This window comes from Phyllostomus discolor, chromosome 8 (assembly GCF_004126475.2).
Source record: "Phyllostomus discolor isolate MPI-MPIP mPhyDis1 chromosome 8, mPhyDis1.pri.v3, whole genome shotgun sequence".
NCBI lineage: Eukaryota > Metazoa > Chordata > Mammalia > Chiroptera > Phyllostomidae > Phyllostomus > Phyllostomus discolor.
In genome coordinates this window covers 86,578,931-86,601,159 of record NC_040910.2, presented here as the reverse complement: position 1 = coordinate 86,601,159, position 22,229 = coordinate 86,578,931, and the positions used below count along the sequence as shown (strand labels likewise).

At 38.0% G+C, this 22,229-nt stretch overlaps 1 protein-coding gene and 1 long non-coding RNA gene across 2 annotated transcripts in view; one reads left to right on the top strand and one right to left on the bottom strand.

Annotated features, from left to right (window-relative positions):
• The window catches only part of ABCA5 (ATP binding cassette subfamily A member 5), a 66,889-nt gene extending 62,168 nt beyond the window's left edge, over window positions 1-4,721 (bottom strand). The window contains 1 exon segment of the mRNA XM_028519881.2: window positions 4,703-4,721. The gene's annotated coding sequence lies outside the window, so the exon portion shown is untranslated.
• A 4,288-nt stretch (window positions 4,722-9,009) lies between these two features.
• LOC118502156 lies at window positions 9,010-20,747 on the top strand. The gene is made up of 2 exons (XR_004904845.1): window positions 9,010-9,444; window positions 20,008-20,747. It is a non-coding gene; the product is annotated as an uncharacterized LOC118502156 (long non-coding RNA).
• The last annotated feature ends 1,482 nt before the right edge of the window (window positions 20,748-22,229 follow it).

The following is a 22,229-nucleotide window of genomic DNA, read 5'->3' as shown; positions in this document are numbered from 1 at the left end:
ACCCAAACTGAAATTAGAGCCACAGCTCAAAGTGTGGGTAGAAACCTGCAACCTGAACCTCACTGGGTTGACAGCAGGCTAAAAGAAAATATCAACACTCTCCACAGGAATAAAACAAAACTCAAAAGTTTCTTACAATCCAAAATTATTTGGCAAGTGAATCATGTGGAACATATTGACTCTTTTAAGAAATGAAAATCAATAGAAGCTAATGCCAAGATTTTGCAATTATCTGACAAAAATTTTCAAGCAGCTATTAAAAAAGTGCTTCAGCAAGTGCAGGTCTTCAAACACGTCAAAGGAAAAGGTTGCAAAGAATGCCTGGACTCTCCCACGTGTTAACACTGGCTGGAGCTGGCAGCAGAGTCGAGCAGACAGTATCCAGGAGTTCGCTCCCTGGTGACACAGTTCGCACAGCACGTGTCAGAGATGGACATGGTGGAGAGGACCACAGAACACTGAAGAGCAGCTCTCTGAGTGGACAGCATACGTAAGACCCTCTCTTTTGCAACATATATTAGAGGATGATCCTTGAAATACAAGTTCACAACTGAAATACAGTAAAACGTCTAATAGCTTTTTTAACATATAATTTTTAGAACTTATAATATTCGATGTAGTTCTAACTCAAACTCTTACCAATGCAGTATCTTTAAAACTCTTTAACAAACTCAGTGCTTAACTGGTAAGAACAATAACAAAGACAGAAATAAGGGAATAAAAATTTTTAAAAATTTTTCAAGTGACTTTTCACTGCTTCACAGCATACCTGGGGAATGTGTTAAGTTTGCTGTACAGCTTTAAATAATAATTATATAAGTTTTAAACACCAAATATCATTACAGAATTCATCAAATATGTAACTTTTCTAGGTGAATGCTTTCCTAGAAAAAATAATTCACACTAAATCTAATAAATTGCAAGAAAATTGAAAGCTTACTAAAGCCCATCCTCCTTTTGTAATATATTAATAATTGGCTTAAAGACCACAAGTTACATAATCCAAAATTCAGTATCAAATTTTCATTTATTAATTTATTAATGAAGTATTGATTACTACACTGACATGCTATGAAACATATTTCGCCTTTCTCAAAGCAATACAAAAATATACATGATCTTTAGAAATAACTGTTAGGGAAAAATAATTTGGAATGCATTAGTTTTATTTCTGAGAAATAAATTCAGATTACAGCATATAAACAAACTGAATCATCATGATGTTCATAGCCTCCTGGTAACAGGTATGGTCAATCACCTTAGCAAGCTTGAAAGAGCCTCAGAAAGGCTGAAACTGTTCCCTGTCTCCAACAGATGACTGTTAGAGGTTACTTCCAGGCCACACAAACAAAGCTGATTATATCACTCTTTTGTTCCACATCTACATCCAATAAACTATAATTGCAGTTACCAAATTGTGTCAGCACTGTTTATTTGTTTACATGTCTTAATCTTGAACTTGATCATGAGATCCTTGACAAAAAAGAAACAAATCTGCCTTATTTATCTTTGCTTCTCTAACACCGAGGATAATATTATAACCAATATTGCCTTCCTGCAAATTACTTTATCAGTGCTTGCTGAGTGTCCTTGTATATAGATCAAAGGCCTGCAAATTACAGTGGAGGAGGTGGTGGCTAAATCCATCCTGTTTTGCAGAGCCTGAGTTAAGAATGTTGCTTCACATTTTTTAATGGTTATGTGTGTGCGTGGGGGGGGGGGGAGATCAAAGAATAATAATTTGTGACATGTAAAAATTATATGAAATTCAAATTTCATGTCTATAAATAAAGTGTTATTGGAACACAGACATGCTCATTCATTTCTTTATTGTCTATGACTGCTTTGGTGCTAAACAGCAGAGCTAAGCAACTGAAACAGAGACCAGATGGTCTGCAAAACCTAAAATATTTGCTATCTGGCTCTTTACAGAAAGTCTACTGACCCCTGTTATGGATTAAAGGACTAAGAAAGAAGAAAAGTGGCAAATTCATTTAACATTTACTGAGAAATTTATGCACTAAACATAATGACAAAAAATAAGTTAGACTCTGTCATTGATTTTACAGACAGATAAAATTTAATATAACGTGATCAGTGTAAGGTGGGGAGAAGAGCTCAAAAAAGACTGGAATGGAAATTCCATGCAGAGAAAAAAAGAATGGAAACGCCTGAGTCCTAGAAGGCCTTAGCTTGCATGAAGAACAAGGATACCTGCACTATGGTGGAGGCACAGGCAAAGCGAATTTGCAAGGTCTAGACAACTGTAAAAACAGGTCATGGAAATGGGTTGTGAAATACCTACCTTGCCAAACCAAATTACACACAATTTTGTGTACCCATTACAGCACCCCATTATTAGGCTTTTCATACCTCAGTGTGATTGTTTCATTGCTTGGCAATCACACATTTCACTGGTCCATTCACTTGCCCAAACCCCCAAACCTCCAAGCATCACCTGCAGAATCACCCTCAGATTATGATCTGATTCCTACTTCACTGAGAAAAGTGAAGCTATCAGAAATTTCAAAAATACCCCAGTAATCCTTCTACCCATTTACCTGTAGCTATGCCTAATGTAATGTTATTAAACTGAAAACTCTGTTCATTAGAACTTTGAGCCATAAATGCTTAAATGAAATCTGTTATTATCTATACAGGGCAGGGCCAAAGTAGGTGTACAGTTGTGTGTCCACGAAACTCAATTTATTCTTATATTCTTATTTATTATTGTATTATTTTCTATAGAACAACTGTAAACCTACTTTTGCCCCATCCTGTACTTTTAACTTAACCTTTATTTTTTGGAGGAAGAGGTTACAAACATACTTGGCAGGTGACTTGAAAGAAATCCTGCCCACACTGGCTTCTCAACTAATGAAATAAAAGCAACATAAAATCAAGCCTTTCAATTAACAGGGAATAAATTATAAATGTTCTCTACTATTCTAAAATTCACTGAAGGTAGTGTAAATAATACAACAAAACACTAATTGTCGATATGACTTAACCTAAATTTTATGACAGTATTTCTTGCTAAATGGTAAAATAATAATGCAATGGTACATGATAAGCTATCCAATACCTTTTCTTAATGGATCCTAAAAGCTTGTGCTTACAACTATTTAAAGCCAAATAATCCACACACTAGTGAAGAATACTACTTAAATATTACAAAATTATTTTATAAGGTCATCTTCTGAATTAAATTCAAGGACAGATTATAAATTGTATTAATTTTGGTACTCTTGGCACATAGTTTAGTATCTGGAAAATAAGACATTCAAATGAACATGGAATATACTAATAAGTTTGTTTTTACCCTCAATGCAAGATTTCCCTATACTACAAACCCTTTTGAAGACAAATACACTTAAACAGCACATATTAAAAAATTACTATGTTCTTAGTTTGATTTTAACCCAAATACCCCAAGGACCCTAACTGCCCTAATTAATGCTCTCTTGTCTGGAGTTTTTCCTGAAAACATGTAATATCTTTCTTTGGGCAGACACAAAATATAAAGCATCAGAATTTAGAGTCTGGCATCCCTGGATTGAGACTTCGACAAGAGACTTAACCTCTTGGCGGCTCATTTTCTACATTTGCACAACTAGAATAACCCCTCCACCCTCCCAGGGCTGCTGTCACGGTTAAAGGAGTGAATACCGAGTGTGGTTCATACTCGGGAGTCCAATGTATACTCGTGTCCCCTTCTGTTCCTTCAGAATGCCCTTGATGGAAAGTAGACATGAATGTCTTCCTTCTTTAAGACTTGTTTATTTTAAAATGCACATCTAAGCCTCTGGAGCCCAAGACAAACCCTCCTCGGGCTACTATCGCCTCAAACCGAGCTCAGTGCCTCCAGCCTCCCTAACTTTCATATATACTGCAATATTTGCACGCGTGGGACATTTCTTTGGGGTTTCAGAATCAGGGTATCTTCCCCCCCCCCCAAACCGTGTCACAAGATGTGCGCATTTTCACCTCACCCAATTCCCTTCCGTATGCACGCTGGTGATGAGCACGAACCCTCAGGAATAACAAATACGCTAATTAATGATCCTGCTGCTCGGAGGGGACCTAACTGCACAACATCTCCCATCTGTCATCACACCCTGAGGATGGACACCACCACGTCCAACCAGACGCAGCGTCGTGGTCGCCCCACTGCCGGTCCCGGGTCCTGGGTCCTGGACGGACCCCCTCAGCATCCTCGGCATCCGCACACCATCGCCCTGGGAAGAGCAAACCGCATCCAACCGTGTCTCCTGCGCACTGGGATTGCTCCCCGGAGACTGAGCTGGCTGGCTAGGCCTCCTTCCGACGCCCGCTGCCTCCACACCTCAGACCCGCGACCCTTGCCCCTCCCGCCGCCACTCTCACGCCAGCCCTTCAACGGCCGCCTCCCACTGCCAGGCTCAACCCCTTTGGACCCCCAGGGGCGGTTTTCCCAGCTGAGGCACCAACATCTCCGCCCTCCGCTCCACCCTCACCTTAGAGTCCAGCCCGATCAGCGGAGGTGACAGGCCTGGACGCGCTCAGTCTGCGAGAAAAGTAAGTGAGGGTGAGACCCCGTGCACGAGCACGCGCGCGTTCCCGCTGCTGCACCCCGTGCACCCTCAGAGCTGCAGGGCTGGCTACGCTCCGAGAAAGAGGTGCTTGGTGCCGGAAGTCGGGCTCCGCCTCCAGCTGAACTCACCTGGGGGCGGGACTCCTAGAGGACGCGCGCTTCCGCTGCTCGGCCCAGCGGGACCAGGCACTGGCTGGGAAGGCAGAGAGTCCCGGGAGGGGCGTGCTCCGGGGGGCGGGGCTCCAAGAGGCGGGACCGACGGGGCAAGCTGAGACGCAGATCCCTCGCGCCGGGGAGCTGCAGAGCCTCGGAGCCTTGGGAGCCCAGAGTCGTGTGACTTCCCTGTGGGGACCTCGCCGCGCTCCCCGGTGAGGCACAGGCCGAAGGAACCGGCTTGTAGTCGGGAGCTAGTGTGTGAGTCCGAATCCCTGTGACCTTGGCCTGCAGCCCTCGCCGCAGCTGCTTCCCTGTGACATCTAGTTTTAGGAATATGTTCTTATATGTTTTCCGGGCGTTTAAACGGTCCTCTCCTAGGACTGCATTTTGATTCCCTCGGCAGCCCCTTCTTTCCGCAGCGTCTGGGGTGCAGTGACCTCGTTGTCATAACCGCTGCTTCGGGCCTCGCGTCAGACACCGACCTGAACACCTGGACGTTCAGGATGCTTTTTGTTTCTGAAGTGTTCTCTTGCGAGTCTGGGGAAGTGGCAGTTCCTGACTTTCGAAAACGGCCTGAGGCACATGGTATCCTTCAGAGGGTCTCTATCACCATGTTTTCGCTAAGAATATAAACTGATGTTTTGAGATTTATTTCCCAAAGTGACCTAAATGGTAGTCAAACTTAGCATCACCGATTTTCCTCTTCTGATTTCTGTATGGCCACATTTCTTTGCTCAGTTTTTTACTTTGGATAATTTAAATGTTTTTTTTTTTTTTTTTTTTTTTTAATTTCTGTCAATTCCCTGGCTGGTGTAGCTCAGTGGATTGAGCGAGGGCTGGGAACCAAAGTGTCCCGGGTTCGATTCCCAGCCAGGGTACATTCCTGGGTTGCAGGCCAGAACCCCCAGCAACTGCACATTGATGTTTCTCTCTCTCTCTATCTTTCTATCTCCCTCCCTTCCCTCTCTAAAAATAAATAAATAAAATCTTTAAAAAAAATTTCTGTCAATTCTATGGACATTGTGTGTTTTTTAAACTTATCTTTGTTTTTCTCAAATTTAAGCCAAATCTCCCCACCAGTCACAATGCTAAGTTCTACCAGAAAAAAAAAAGAAAGAAAAGAAAGAAATCAAGTTTTGTTTATCCTATCAAATATGTATTGAGTAGGAAATTCAAAGAGCTTTAGCAAGAATCCATGATGATTAAAAATATGGCAGTGGAAGTTGGGGGAAAGGAAATAGACTGTCCTAGAAACTACACCAGAATACTGAAGAAGGCAGGTAATGAAAAGTATTCATGATCTATTTTTTTCTTTTGAAATATCTAGAAGGGCCCTGGCTGGTGTGGCTCAGTGGAGTGAGTGCTGGCCTGTGAACCAAAGGGTCACCAGTTGGATTCCCAGTCAGGCTGCAGGCCTAGATTGCCAGCTGGGTCCCTAGTGGGGGGAATGTGAGAGGCAACCACACATGGATGCTTCTCTCCCTCCCTTAAAAAAAAAGAAAGAAATATCTAGAATGTTTTTGTTACAAATTCAGAAATTTTTTTGCATTTTATTTAGATTTTTCAACCACAGTTTGCACTGACTACCATTCTGCACCAGTTTCAGTTGTACAGCAAAGTGGAGGAAAACCATGCACTCTACAGAGTGGTCCTCTCCCTGCCCAACCACCTACCTGGCCCCACACTCCATTATCTCAATAGTATTGACTATGAGAAGAATGCATTCTTAATAGCCTTAAATCTGTGGGCAAATAAATGTAGATCAAAGATAAACTTGGTAAAAAAAATGTGTTACTGAATTATTAATTCACCCCCAACCCTCCAATTATACTTCCGACTTGTAGCCTTAACCTGCTTTAACATCAGTAGTTTACTCATCTTTCTACCACTATTCAAGGCATTTGTTTCCTGAGTTTCTTATTCTTGTGCTGTTCTTTATTCGTTCTGTCAGCTTATGCCTCTACTCCTGCTTCAAGATAACAGGACCAAAAACCAATGATTTTGTAAAAATCTCACCCCCCCCAGACAAAATTATTTCAGTTTCCCCTCAACAGCACAACACCTTGTCCATATCATTTTATTTATGTACTGTTTCTTCAATGAAATTGTAACTAGTATGGGATTAAGAGCTTTTTCTTATACCATTATACATTTCCAGATTTTATGTATCATAGTGTACAGTGAATGTTGTTGGTCCTACTACTGATGAGAAAACACATGTACAAGAGTATGCAAATACTGTTGTCATTATTATCCCTGCAAGATGTCCACAAACTCAACAAAATAGACCTTTAAAAAAAGGAAGGGAAATTCTTATGGAACGAGTGGCAAAATTGTAATGATCATGTGGCTGTGGGAATAACATGACAATACTAAAAAAGAGTGCCCTGAGTATTGTATTGGCCATGACATATTTTCTATTGAGTGGGATGCCTATCAGATTGCATGACCCTTGTAAACAATGTAGCCACATAATTTCAACCTACATTTCCATAGTTACCAGGTCCAACTATTCAATAAGCATCTGCAGGGAAGATGTTACTCTCTGAGTTTCTGTATCTAGGAAAGAGCAAACAAGCCACGATGCCTGGTTGTCATGGTGGCCACCTAAATCCCCACGCCTCATTAATAGATTCTTAGACAGATCACATGGGAATACATAGGTCATAGAAGTCGTAGATTGAGATTTAACAACTTGCCTCGCTGGACAAAATGAATAGGGAACCAAAATTTTGACGGTATTTAATGCAGAGAAAGAGAATCAGATCTGCTACCCAAAATACCAAACTACAGTATAACCTTCTGCTGGTGAACAGTGGATTCTTTTTGTTTTGATTTTGTTCTTGCCTTATTTAATGGTTTTCTTACATTTTTTTAGCCAAAATTAAAAGCAAAATTTCTAAATTGTAAGGACAATGCATTCCTGATATCTTATCAGTACATTATTTTGTATGATTATCAATACATTGAAGATCCCATTACCATTTTTAAAATTTATTACTGTCAAACACCATTATTAATTATTTTTAAACATTTGCCATTTCTACAAGCTAAAAATAAAGTGCTAAGAGAATGATGTGGTTTCTAAAATCAGGGTTTAAGTTAGGTGTAATTTCAAATCGGTACTTTTTTCCAGAACAGGGCAAAACATATAAAGAAACACAGTCTTTTTTTTTTTAATCATTGTTCAAATACAGTTTTCTCCTTTTTACTCCCAATCCAGTCCCCCCTCCCACCCTCCCCACTTCCCTCCCATTACCACCCTCCCCTTAGTTTATGACCATGTGTCCTTTAAGTTTGTTCCTGTGAACCCTTCCCACTGTCCCCTTAAATTCCCCCTTCTCTCCCCTCCGGTCACCGTCAGCCTGTCCTCTATTTCAGTGTCTTTGGTTATATTTTGCTTGTTTCTTTGTTTTATTATTTAGGTTCCTGTTAAAGGTGAGATCATATGGTATTTGTCTTTCACTGCCTGGCTTGTTTCGCTAAGCATAATGTTTTCCAGCTCCATCCATGCTGTTGCAAAGGGTATGAGCTCCTTCTTTCTTTCTGCTGCATAGAATTCCATTGTGTAAATGTACCATAGTTTTTTGATCCATTCATTTACTGATGGGCATCTAGGTTGCTTCCAGCACCTAGCTATTGTAAATTGTGCTGCTATGAACATCGGGGTGCAAAGGTTCTTTTGTATTGGTGTTTCAGTGTTCTTAGGATATAGTCCCAGCAGTGGAATTGCTGGGTCAAAAGGCAGATCCATTTTTAGTTTTCTGAGGAAGTTCCATACTGCTTTCCATAGTGGTTGTACAAGTCTGCAGTCCCACCAGCAGTGCACTAGGGATCCCTTTTCTCCACAACCTCCCAACACTTGTTGTTTGTTGCTTTGTTTATGATGGCCATTCTGTCTGGTGTGAAGTGGTATCTCATTGTGGTTTTAATTTGCATCTCTCTGATAGCTAGTGATATTGAACATCGTATCATGTGTCTTTGAATTTTCTGTATGTCCTCCTTGGAGAAGTGTCTGTTCAAGTCCTTTGCCCACTTTTTAATTGGATTCCTTGTCTTCTTAGAGTGCAGTTGTGTAAGTTCTTTATATATTTTGGAGATTAAACCCTTGTCTGAGGTATCATTGGCAAATATGTTTTCCCATACAGTTGGTTCTCTTTTAATTTTGATACTGTTTTCTTTAGCTGTGCAGAAGTTTTTAATTTTGATGAGGTCCCATTTGCTTATTCTTTCCTTTATGTCCCTTGCTCTAGGGGACACGTCAAGAAACACAGTCCTGACTGAGAAAGTAGAAAAAGAATTCCACAATGTTAACAATAGAATCCCAAACTACCATCTCAAATATGGCTGAGATTGTTATTTAATTGCCTAAGGAAATGATTAATTAATAATGGGTAGAGGGGTGAAGAAGAGAATGACTTCTGAAAGTAGTTTTAGTTTGGCTTTTATTACTACTACTAATGTTGTTGTTGTTGTTGTTGTTTTATTACATTTAAAAGAATTCAAAGTATTATATTCTTTGTTTATATTTCCCAAACAGAAAAGTTATTTTAAAAAATTAATCTCAAGGAGATGAATAATTGAAGACTACCCTGCCAAATTTGATGTCTAAAAAGTCAACCAACCAAAGTGCCTGTATAGGTACTCAAAGGTATATGAAGTGCCTAGCCTTCTTGCTTAGCACGAACCCCAACTTTGCAGCTGAACAAAAAAAGGTAAAGAAATCAACATTTATTTTGAGAGACCAAAAATAAGTATCAAATAGGAGATAATATTTGTTTCACTTTTAAACTATGTGGTGCAAACTATGAAGTAATATAGATGAATTATTGAGGGCTGGAGTTACCTGGTATCTTCAAGAGGAAAAGATGGGGAGATTTGTTTAACTGTAGTGGGCAGAGGGAAATAAGCCTGAATAGGTTTTAATAAATACAAAATTATTAGCTTGCCTAAGACATAATGCAAAGGCTCAAAAAGAGACTCGACACCATCTGTGTGTTCTTTCTCTACTCAGTAAGGAAAAGACTTTAAAGTAGTAAAGGTGAAACAATGTAGAAAGAGAACCGAAACTTGAGATAGGTGAGGAGATAGTAAGCAAACACCTATCTGTTTCCAATATGTTCATGTGTTCCAGGCACAAATTACATCCCACAGCTGTTTATAGGTAACCTAAGACCCATTGCTATTAAGTTCAAAGAAACTATAAAAAATGAAAAAGATGATAGATCACCTGCTTTAAAAATTGTTTAAAAGGTAGACACTAAAAACTTTAAAACAGAAAAGTAAAATTCCAGAGTACATAATTAAATATATTTTATGAACATTTATAAGAGTTTGATTTTATTTTTCAATGAAAATGAAAATTGCACAGTCGATATAAATTAATTTCAGCAAAGCATTTATTCTTTCATGATATTTGTGGGTGGAACTCTAAAATAAGGGCTTGATATAATTACAACTAGGTAAAGTCAAAGTTAGTTGCATAATTGTAGCCAAACTTTTGTTTATAATTTTTCATCAGTTATACAGGTGAGGCCATAATGATCATTTTGGTCAAATCAGAGGATGAATAAAGCCTACATAGCATAGAAAATGTGACTGAAGTCAGAATCAAGAAACAAAATCATTAACAATTTAAACTCTGAGCTAAAATCTAAAGATAAAATTTAATAGAAACATCTGAAAATCCCTACATTTATTCAAATTGAAAAATAAAACTGCAGAACTACAAAATTGGATAGATTCTGGTTTAGCCATGTAAAAACCAGAGGTTTTTGTGTCTGCCAAGATCAATGTGAATTAATAATATAGTAGGTAGCTTGTAGTGATGCCTATAACACTTTTGGTTGAAAAACCGTGCCTTTCATTTGGGGGATCCCCTGGTCAGTATTTCCCATAGACTTCACTAGTCCTCTAGAATAGGAATAGGCAGAATAATGACCCTGGTCCACTCAAAGATGTCCACATCCTGATCCCTGGAACCTGTGAGTATGTTACCTTACATCGAAAAAGAGGATGAAGTTTGCTAATCAGCTGACTTTTAAATAGGGAGATTATCCTGGATTATCTAGGTGGGCCCAATGTAATCCCAAGGGTCCTTAAAAGCAGAAGAGGGAGGCAGAAGAGAAAGTCAGAGTGATAATGCCATAATAGAAGAATTCAATCCTTCCTTGCTGGCGATGAAGGTGAAGGAATGCATGCAGGTGGCCTCCAGACTGGAAAAAACAAGGAAACCTCTCCCAGATCCTCAAGAAACAAATGCAGCCCTGCCACACCTTGATTTTATCCTAGACAGAATGTGTGTTGGACTTCTAACCTACTGAACCGTAGTATAATAAAATTGAGTTGTTTTAAGTCACTAAGATTGTGGTAATTTATGAGCAGCAATAGAAAAATAATACAGCTTTTACCACTTGTTTTCATTCTCTGCAAAGGAGCTGCTATTATTTAGCAACAAAATGCCCCTTATTTTCTTGTCTCCCTGTAGGTAAGCAACATTATGCCATAGAAGGGAACTGTTACTTAAAAATTATGGGTTCAGAAATTTAATAACTGATGAGGCTGCATAATCACTCATGCATAATTAGCCTCTATAATCACTAGTTTTCTAATTTGTGAAAATGGGTTTTAAAATACCCTCTTTGACTCTTTGTGTTGCTTCACAGTTTTTGAGATGAGGTGTATGAAATAATAAAAGCCAACTATTAAGGGCTTAATATGTGCTATACATTTTTCTGTGTGCTTTATAGGTAGTCTTTTATTTAATCTCTACAATGACAATGTGAGCCAACTACTATTGTTCCTTCATTGAGGTAGAGAGAAATTAAGTACTCTGAATACTACAAAGCACCAGAGATCATAAAGAAGTTAAAATCATGTAGGGAATGGATGTACAATAAATAAAAAAGTTTACTAATAATTTCCCTGAAAATGTTTTTTCATTTAAGCTTTATTGATAGTAACTTTTAATATTTGTTCCTTATACATTTCCATGACAGTTAATCTCTTCATTAATCTATTCATTCTGTAAATAATATTTATGGAGTGCCTATTAGACAGATGGAGCTAAAGTAGGTTTACAGTTGTTCATATGGAAAACAATACAATAATCAATAAATAATACAAGAATAAACTTCCGCATATGTACAACTGTAAACCTACGTTTGCCCCACCCTGTATGTTACGTACTATCCTAGGCATTAGGAATAAAAGAATAAATAAAACAGACATGGTACCAGCTGTTAAGAAGTTTAGACTGTAATGAGGGCTATAGATAAAAACAGGAAGTGACAATGGAGTGTGGTGAGTAGCATCCTGGGGATCGGTGATGGCAGGAGGATGTAAGTGACTCATCTAATTCAGACCTGAGAGTTCAAGGAATATTGTCCAGAGGAAGTCACATCTATATTAAGATCTGAAGGCTAAGTAGGAGTTACTTAAAGAGGAAGTAGCAAGTATTCTGGTAGAAGAACACTGTTACCTTCAGGATTTCAGCCTCTTCCTCATTTATACCTGTCACCTATCTCTGACAACATAATAGGCTCTGGCCAGATAGCTCAGTTGGTTAGAGCATCCTATCCAGATCCCCCTTCTCTCTCTCTCTATCCCTCCCTTTTTTTCTCTCTCTCTCATCAGTTTTAAAGAATAAATAAATCCTGCTTTAAGGTTCATTCCAAAATGCAATTTGATGTTAAGTCCCTGACATGAAATTTTCAAATGTTTCATATTTAACAAGCTCTTTGTCTGTAATCCATTTTTATCTGACCCCACATTTTCTTAACCCAATAATAAAAACAATGCTGTCTTAGATTACTTTATTTCCAGACCCAGTTAACATGGCCTACTTTTATTAGCTAATTATAATATAAGTGGCAAGTGAAAAAATAAAGAGGTAAATGTTTTCTAGAATTTCATTCCTGTCGTACCGTTCTTTTACCACTAGATGGCACTTGTATACCTGAGAGACAAAAATGCTGTTTTCATTTAGGTCAGGACATTGAGAAGTAATTCCCCAAACCAGAATTTATGTGATCCTGGTCCTTAAATTTAGCCTTAAAAAATGAGCCTGACATCTTCCTTTCCTTTTGCATATATAAGACAGTAAGAAATTTAAAAGTAAATTACCTGTACATACCTGCCCATCCTGTACTGTCATCCCCACCCATGCTTTATTTGCATTTCTTTTATTTTTACTTCCTAATAATACTATCATTCTAACATCTAACCTGGTAAGTTGGACTACTTGTTGTTCCATGTTTCTGCTTTCCACCCTCCTGTCTTCTTATTTAAGCATATGCTTTTCCATCAATTTATAAGAACCACTCCCTCTCCTCTAATACTTACCCCTCCATATTACATTTAGAACTCCCATTCAGTCTTCAAGACAAATCAACTTACATCTTTTCCATGAAATTTTTTCTTTTACTACCCAAAAAAATGCCTTCTTCCTATTTCTCTTTCATTCTTTTCACAAGCTTAGTATTCTGTTTAATAATGTATGTATTGTAGTATGCATTATTCTAAATCTATATGCATCTCTATGGCACATAAAGACTTTCTGCCTTATGATTTTATATGAACATTTCTTAATCTCTGTAATAAATGTTTGTCTCTTGAGTGCAGAGACTGTCTTAGCCATCTTTATATTTCCTAAAATATTTAGCAGAATATTATTCACTGAGTTGATTTGAATGGTAATGTGCATAAGAACATTGCTAAACTCTAAGAATAAAAAATGAGATGATGATTCTTAGTGATAAGGTCTTGGATAATTTGGGTTAACATTAAACAGCAAAACTATGGAACCAAAATCATCTTTCTACTTAGAAATGAGATTCATGGCATAAGCCTCCCACCTCTTCCAAACTTACAGAAATGATGAATACCTATTTTCAAGTATAAGTCTGAGCTCAAAATTGAGAAAGCAAAGCTTCAGATACCAGATGTGAAGAAGAAATTCAAAGTAGTAAGGGCCAGAAGTTGAGTTTTTTAACCCTATGTAGGGCCAAGAAATGTGGCTTAAAGCCACTTATAGAGGAGCTAAAACTTGAATTCCTGTATAAGTTAGAACTCTAAAGAGGTTTTCTACTTGAAGGTTAATGAAGTTGCCACTCTTATCTTTTACACAGTAGTCCAGGTTGGGTGGAGGTGGAAAGTAACATTCACTGAAGATGAACTCTCAAAATTTGCATACCACATAAAGGACCAATCTACCACAAGGAGGAGTCAGCAGATATATCAAACTGAAAAATATTTGTACCCAATAACTTCAGTTAATTAAACAACCTGAAATGACTACAAAAAAATTTAAAAATATAAAAGAAAAAATAGGCTTTCAGTCAAGATGGAAGTGTAGGTACACACACTGTGCCTCCTCGCACAGCCAAAAGGACAACAACAATTTAAAAACAAAAACCAACCAGAACTGGCAGAAAATCAAACTGTAGGGAAGTCCTACAACCAAGGAGTTAAAGAAGACACATTCATCCAGCTAGTAGGAGGGGCAGAGACAGGCAGCTGGGCAGACTTGAGTCAAGGCAGCAGCTGGTTGACCCAGTGAGGCTGTGGATTGTGGAGTGGGGCACGCAAGGCTGCAGCTGACAGACCCAGCGAGTCTGTGGCTTGTGGAGTGGGCAGTCCCACATTCCCGCACAGATTAACCAGGAGAAACAACTGGGGAGCGGGACGGACTGCGCAACCCAGGACCCCAGTGCAGGGAAATAAAGCCTCAAACCACTGATTGCAAACACCTGTGGGGGTTCAGGCAGGGAGAGAAACTCCCAGCCTCACAGGAGAGTTTGTTGGAGAGACCCACAGAGTCCTAGAACATATACAAACTCACCCACCAGGGAATCAGCACCAGAAGGGCCCAATTTGCTTGTGGGAAGTGGGGGAAGTGACTGAAATCTGGCAGAGTGAGCAGCAAGTGCCATTGTTCCCTCTCATACCCCCCCCCACACACACACACAATGTCACAAACCAACGATGTGGGTTGCCCCGCCTTGGTGAACACCTAAGGCTCCGCCCCTCATATGTAACAGGCACACATCAAGACAAAAAAAGTGGCCCACATGAAAGAACAGATCAAAGCTCAAGAAAAAATACAACTAAGCAACAAAGAGATAGCCAACCTATCAGATGCACAGTTCAAAACACTGGTAATCAGGATGCTCACAGAATTGGTTGAATTTGGTCACAAATTAAATGAAAAAAATGAAGGCTACACTAAGTGAAATAAAGGAAAATGTACAGGGAACCAATAGTGATGGGAAGGAAACTGGGACTCAGATCAATGGTGTGGACCAGAAGGAAGAAAGAAATATCCAACCAGAAAAGAATGAAGAAACAAGAATTCAAAAAAATGAGGAGAGGCTTAGGAACCTCCAGGACATCTTTAAACATTCCAACATCTGAATTATAGGGGTACCAGAAGGAGAAGAGGAAGAGCAACAAGTGGCAAAGTTATTAGAACAAATAATAAAGGAGAACTTCCATAATCTGGCAAAGGAAATAGACTTCCAGGAAGTTCAGGAAGCTCAGAGAGTCCCAAAGAAGTTGGACCCAAGGAGGAACACACCAAGTCACATCATAATTACATTACCCAAGATTAAAATGAAGGAGAGAATCCTAGAAGCATCAAGAGAAAAGGAGACAGTTACCTACAACGTAGTTCCCATCAGATTGTCAGCTGATTTCTCAAAAGAGACCTTACAGGCAAGAAGGGGCTGGAAAGAAGTATTCCAAGTCATGAAAGGCAAGGACCTACATCCAAGATTGGTCTACCCAGCAAAGCTTTCATTTAGAATGGAAGGGCAGATAAAGTGCTTCTCAGATAAGGTCAAGTTAAAGGAGTTCATCATCACCAAGCTCTTATTATATGAAATGTTAAAGGGATTTATCTAAGAAAAAGAAGATAAAAAATATGAATAGTAAAATGACAGCAAACTCGCAGTTATTAACAACCACACCTAAAACAAAAACAAAAGCAAGCCAAGCAAACTAGAACAAGAACAGAACCACAGAAATGGAGATTACATGGAGGATTATCAGCAGAGGAGTGGGAGGGGGAGAGAAGGAAAAAGGTACAGAGAATAAGTAGCATAAATGGTAGGTAGAAAATAGAAATGGGGAGGGTAAGAATAGTATGGGAAATGTAGAAGCCAAAGAACTTATATGTATGACCCATAGACATGAATGAAAGATGGGGAATGTGGGTGGAGGGGGTGTGCAGGGTGGATGGGAGTAGGGGGGAAAATGGGACAACTGTAATAGCATAATCAATAAAATATATTTTTAAATATATATAAAAGAAAAATAAAATGAAAGCACCAGATTAGATGAAAATAGAAATATCTAGAAAAGAATAGGACTTTATAGATTCATTAAATTTTTTTAATTTTATTTATTGATTTTTAGAGAGAGAGAAAGGGGGAGAGAGAGAGAAACATCAATTTGTTGTTCCACTTATTTATGCATTCATTGGTTGATTCTTGAATATGCCCTGACTGGGAATCAAATCTACAGCCTTGCTATACTGGGACAGTGCTCTAACCAACTGAGCTACTTGGCCAGGGCTAATTTTTTAAACAAATATTTATTGAACATTTACAAAATTCTAGCACTATTTTAGGTACTGGAGATAAAATGGTGAAGATACACAAATTGAGTTTATATTTTATTTTATGTTAATAAAGGAACTACCTCAACAAATAGGTTAAACAGATGGACTGGAGACATCAAGAGAGATGATTATTAAATCAGAAAATGAGCCCAAGGAAATTACAGCACAGAGGATTTTTTTAAAATGGAGACTATTAAAGCAAAGTTAAGTGATGTGGAAGAAAATAAGAAGGTCCAACATATATCTAATAGAAGTTCTGAAGAGAGAGAAAAGATGTAATGAAGGGGAGGTACTATTCAAAGGGAGAATGGCAGAGAATTCCTCAGAAACAAAGAAGAACATAGCTGTGGAATAATATGAGTCCTCAATAGGATATATTTTTAAAAGAAACCTATATCTAGATTCTTCTAGTTAAAACTAAAGAGAACCAAAGACAAGGAGAAAACTACAATAGTAAAGAAGGAGAAGAAAAGGAGGAAGGAAGGGGAGAGAGAGAGAGAGAAATAACACCTACATAGTATCTGCATTGACAAAAGAAATCTCATTGGTAAAAATAAAATTGAAATGAAAAATTTTCTTTTTTTTAAAAACTAATGGCTTTAAATTGTATTGTTTCAAGGGTTTTTTAAATTTAATTTAATTTTTTTTTTTTAGAGAGGGAAGGGAGAGAGAGAGAGAGGGAGGGGGAGAGAGAAAGAGAAACATCAATGTGCGGTTGCTGGGGGTTATGGCCTGCAACCCAGGAATGTACTCTGGCTGGGAATCGAACCTGGGACACTTTGGTTCCCAGCCCGTGCTCAATCCACTGAGCTACGCCAGCCAGGGGAAACGAAAAATTTTCAGTGCTAAGTAAATTAGTCCTCACCCTCAAAATTTTGTAGAGACACACATATTGTTTCTATTGAACCATTTGAGAGTAAGTTGCATACTTCATAGCCCTTTATCCCTAAATACTATGGTGTGTATTATCTAAGATTTGGCATAGTCTCCTGCACATACATAATTATTCATTTGTTTTCTTTCAGTTTTTCTTTTAAGAGGGGCAATATCTACTTTTTGTTGGCCCCTACAAGTACTATTTTATCCACAGGGGCTAGAATAGTACCCATCATGTGCAGACCAGGAGTAGACAAACTGTCTGTAAAGGTTTAGAGATAGGCATTTTAGGCTTTGCAGTCCAAGAGGCAAAATCTGGGATTTTATATAGATACATATGTAAAGAGCAAAATCAAATTTATGTAACTTTTTAAATTAATGTAATTTAGAATATAATACCAGCAAATGAATGTGATTTTTTGTAATACTACAGAGCTGGATTAGGGAGGAGGCGAAGGTAGGCAGCAGTGGTTTGGCCAAAAGAAGTCAGTGAAGCAGACACAATCCTTTGGGAGAGGAAGTAACACCAGGACGAAACAGACAGCAGCGGTTGCTGGTAGCCCCACTTACACCTCTAGTCCTGATGGGGCTCTCAAGTGTTTTGTGAGCTCAAAGAACTAAGGTGATTTAAGAATACTTTCAGCCCGAGGGAGTCTAGTCAGGGAAGATCTAGGAAAGAGTCAAAATATGTAGGTGAGTAGGGAGGAGGTAAAGGCCAAGAAGGCTGAACCTGGTCTCTGTAGTAACTACTCAACTCTGATGTTGTAGCAGGAAAGCAGCCATAGAAAATATGTAGACTAATTAGCATGGCTGTTCCAATCAGACTTTATTTATGGCCACTGAAGTTGAATTTTGTGCAATGTTTACATGACACAAAATATTTTTTGTTCACTAAAAATGCAAACATCATTCTTAGTGGACCAGACAAAAACAAAATTTGGGCTGGATTTGGCCCTGTGATACTCAGATGGAAGGAAGTGTTAAAGGACAAAAGAACTTAGTGATGCAATCATGAGTCATATACAAATACAAAATGAACATATGTCAAAGATTTTATTTAACTCATTTAATAATGGAGGGATCAATAAGATGTTACAACTGGTTCAAAGGAGAATTCAAACAACACACAGATACACAATCAGGAATCTGAAATAAATTCACTCATGGATGCAAAATTGGTCCATATCCACAGGGCAATGATCATCTGTATTCCTCTGGACAAAATTCATTTGCCTTTATGCGGTGAGAATCATCTGCATTATTCTAGCTGTTCTGCAATTTACAGAATTATAAAGCAATTAAAAGACAACAAGAGGCCCTGGACCTTACCTTTACAGCTACATTAGGGCAACTAACACCATTTGCCAGTTAAAAAAATCAAGCATGATGAAATCTTTAAAACATGTACTTATTCGAAAGTGTCGAATTTATACCTTCAGCTGCTTTATAACTTAATAATATGGGGGTCGCAGAAACATTATATTTCAACTCCTCCATCACAAGAATACTGCTTATAACCTCAAGGACTTTGTGGAGGATCGGGGCAATAAAGTGGCTTTCAAATTGTAGATTCAAATCACAGTTCCAATACATAATGGCTGTTTGATCTTGGGGAAATAAATTAACATCTCTCAGTCTCAGTAACTTCACCCTTTAAATGGAAATAATAATAGTAACTGTTTCGCAGGGTGGTTATGAGAATTTAACGATGTAATACAAGTGGCACAGGTAGCATACAGCTTGGCACAGACTAATCTCGCAATACGGTTATGTTACTATTTTTCTTTTAGATCAGGGCTTAATAACTTCTAATTTGTTTAAAACACATTGTCTTGAGCAGTCTTGATAAAGGTGTGACTTACTATTTTATGCTATCGTATGGCACATTGGCATGCTATTAAAGGTTTCCTCTTCTGGCAGAATCCCAATACACTTACTCTCTAGCTCCTAGTCAAAGTGGAGTGACATGAATTGTAGCTTTCCTGGGCTACTTTCTATGAGAAGTATACCTGTCAACAGAAAGAGGAGAAACACCACCTGATTTTCAATAGGAGTCAAAATGTCCTTTGAGTTACACACAAGTCTTTTCTAAAAGTCTCCAATGGAACTATGTGAACATTATTTTCCAGCGTGAATTCAATTATATTTGATCCTAATATAAGGAAACATCATTCATCTATAAGACTATTAAAAAACTGGCATTTTCCACTACAAGGGGCACAGAGAAAAAATTAAATCTGAACTGATTTTCATTCCAAGTAAATTATACACACCTAATTCCACATTTTGCTGTTCAGTGTAAAGAGCATTAGACATTTGAGAAATTAGAATTGCTATACCTGCACTGTGAAATTGAACAAAACAAGCAGTACTGAAATGCCTTTTTTAGAACCACAAAAGTTTTAATTTTTTCTGAAATAGAACATTTTTTCTATATGAAGAACTGGCATTTTTATTCCATAGCCTACCCACTCATCAGTCTGCTCAAATTATCATTCCAATTCCTCAACTCAGTGGTTTGTTGTTTTTTTCCTCTATTTATGGCAATTGAAAACCAACATAGATGCTGTAAAAATAACCTTAAGATGCAAACTCCAAACCCATAGGAACAATTTCCTAGGTTAAGGGCATTTATGGCTGGGTTTTCTATGAAACAAATGTTCGTTAAGATTAACTTTTGAAATATCCTTTGTTTGACATTGGATTGCCCTCTTCTGGCACTAGGGTCAACACAGGTGAATTTAATTTTCTCTTTTCTTTTTTTCGATTATCGGCTCTGCAGGCACCTCTTCCATGGAAACCCAACAAGCTTTAAGAGGACAGAACTGCCCTTGAAAATGCTGAAATGGGGGAAAACAGCTTGAGAATGTTGTGAGGCAAGACAGACTGACGTGAAAGATATTTTCATTTCCACTCCCTTGGTGCCAACTCAGGGCAAAGTTGGGAAAACAGTGCATGTGCTGTAAAGTAATACTGAATGGAACAGGTGAGTGAGAATGGAGTAAGAATGGAAAAGTGAGTCAGACATAAAGTCACAACACCGTGAATTTATCCTCAAGGTAATTGTCAGTGCCAATAGTGCACAAATTTCTTTTACTGTTTAATAGTAAATTAATTTATGCTGTAAATATTTGCATTCTCCACAGAGCACAGCATAATGTTCTCAGTACAGGAGTAGATGGGGCATGGAATTTAGTTCTTAATTTCATTCTGTTTCTGAAGTCACCAGTTTCTGTTGCATGCTGAAGGAGAGAAAATTATTCTATGTGAACAAATAACAGTTTAGGGTGCATGGTGGGGAAAAGGGTGTTCCGCTACCATGGCTTTATTGAAAAGTATGATAAAAGAAGTTACTGAGGGAGCGTATACTTTGTTTCTATAGCAATGTTTCTGTATTACACTTTTCTAACAAGAATGACAATTTTTTTTGCAAGATAGGTGGGGGTTTTAAGTTGAAAAGAACCTATATCATAGGTCTTTGAGTGTGGATGTTATTAATAAATGGCCCTGAAACCACCTCAAGTCTTAGTTCTTAGCTTTTCTTTCCTACAAATAGAAAAGTGGAGACAATAAAATGATGGAAAGTTTTAAATTTTTTTCTTATGTGTTTGTTGGCTTTGTTTTGAGATTCCTGAGTGGACATTTTTATCTCTATGAAATATTACTGACACTGGGAATTTCAAAATATAGTGGTACATCCATGAAAGAATTTCACAGAAGCTAAGTCTAATTCGATGAAATAAAATATTAAAAGAATGATCTTTATTCTTTTGTAAACCTAATGTATGTTTCTTCGCAGATGAGACTGCTGAGTGAACACACAAACAGCTATTTTTGTTTGGTGTCTAATAATGCCTCACCTCATTTCCAACATAGGGAATCCTCAAATTTTCTAAACACAGTTAAATTGTAGGCTTCAAGGGGAATAAAAATGAGCCAGATCTTACTCTGATAAAGAAAGCTCTTTCCTGCTCCCTCTCCTTAAGTTTGATGTGATCCCTTCTGAAACTAAACTTTTATTAATGTGGCCTATGCTTAAACATGACTTTTATTCTTGTGGATTGGTTTTCTTTTCTTCTTACACTCTTTCTCTTAATCTCTTAAGTCTTTCTATATGAGCATATTTAGAAAACAATTTATAAACATTTTCATGGATAAGTAATCTATGCAAATATCTCATAATTATTTAATTATAGGCTTATAAGATTTAATGTGTAGTCTTGCTACGTTGTTACTTAGTTGTGAATCTTCTAGTAACCAAGTAGATATGTTAGCTTATTCCTAAATAAATAGGTATATTACAGAAAGCAGATATAAGAGGGCCCTAAACTCAGGTGTTTGTAGTTCTAATTTATTTTTATGAGTACTTATTCTCCATACAGTTCCCATTTTGCCTACTGGCTGAAAATTTAATCTAATGTTGTAAATGTCAAATAAAGTCAATGACCTCAGTAGTTTATTATTGAATTCAGAGCCACCCAAATCCAAACCTCAAACCTTGGACTGATATCAAGTGGAGTTCATTAATGGATAATCATTACATACTTCTGGCTTTTAATTTTACTATGGAGATGCTATAGTTTTGGGTTATATTAACAAACATAGTTGCTACTTTAAGACTATGTAAGACATGTATGTCTTAGTCTGTTCAGACTGCCATACAAAAATACCATAAACTCAGTGGCTTAAACCACAGACTTCTATTTCTCACAGTTCTGGAGGCTGGGAAGTCCAAGATCAAGGCCCTGACAGATGTCTGGTGAGAACCCACTTCCTGGTTCACAGATGGCCATTTTCATTGCAGCCTTATGTGGCAGAGAGGGTGAGAGACCTCCCTGGGGTCTCTTTTCTAAGGGCACTAATCTCATTCATGAGGACTCCACCCTCATGACCTAATACCCTCTAGAAGGCCTCCACTTCTTGATACCATCACATTGGAGGATAGGATTTCAATATACGCACTGGGGGAACACAAACATTCAGGCTGTAACTATGTAGCTGCAG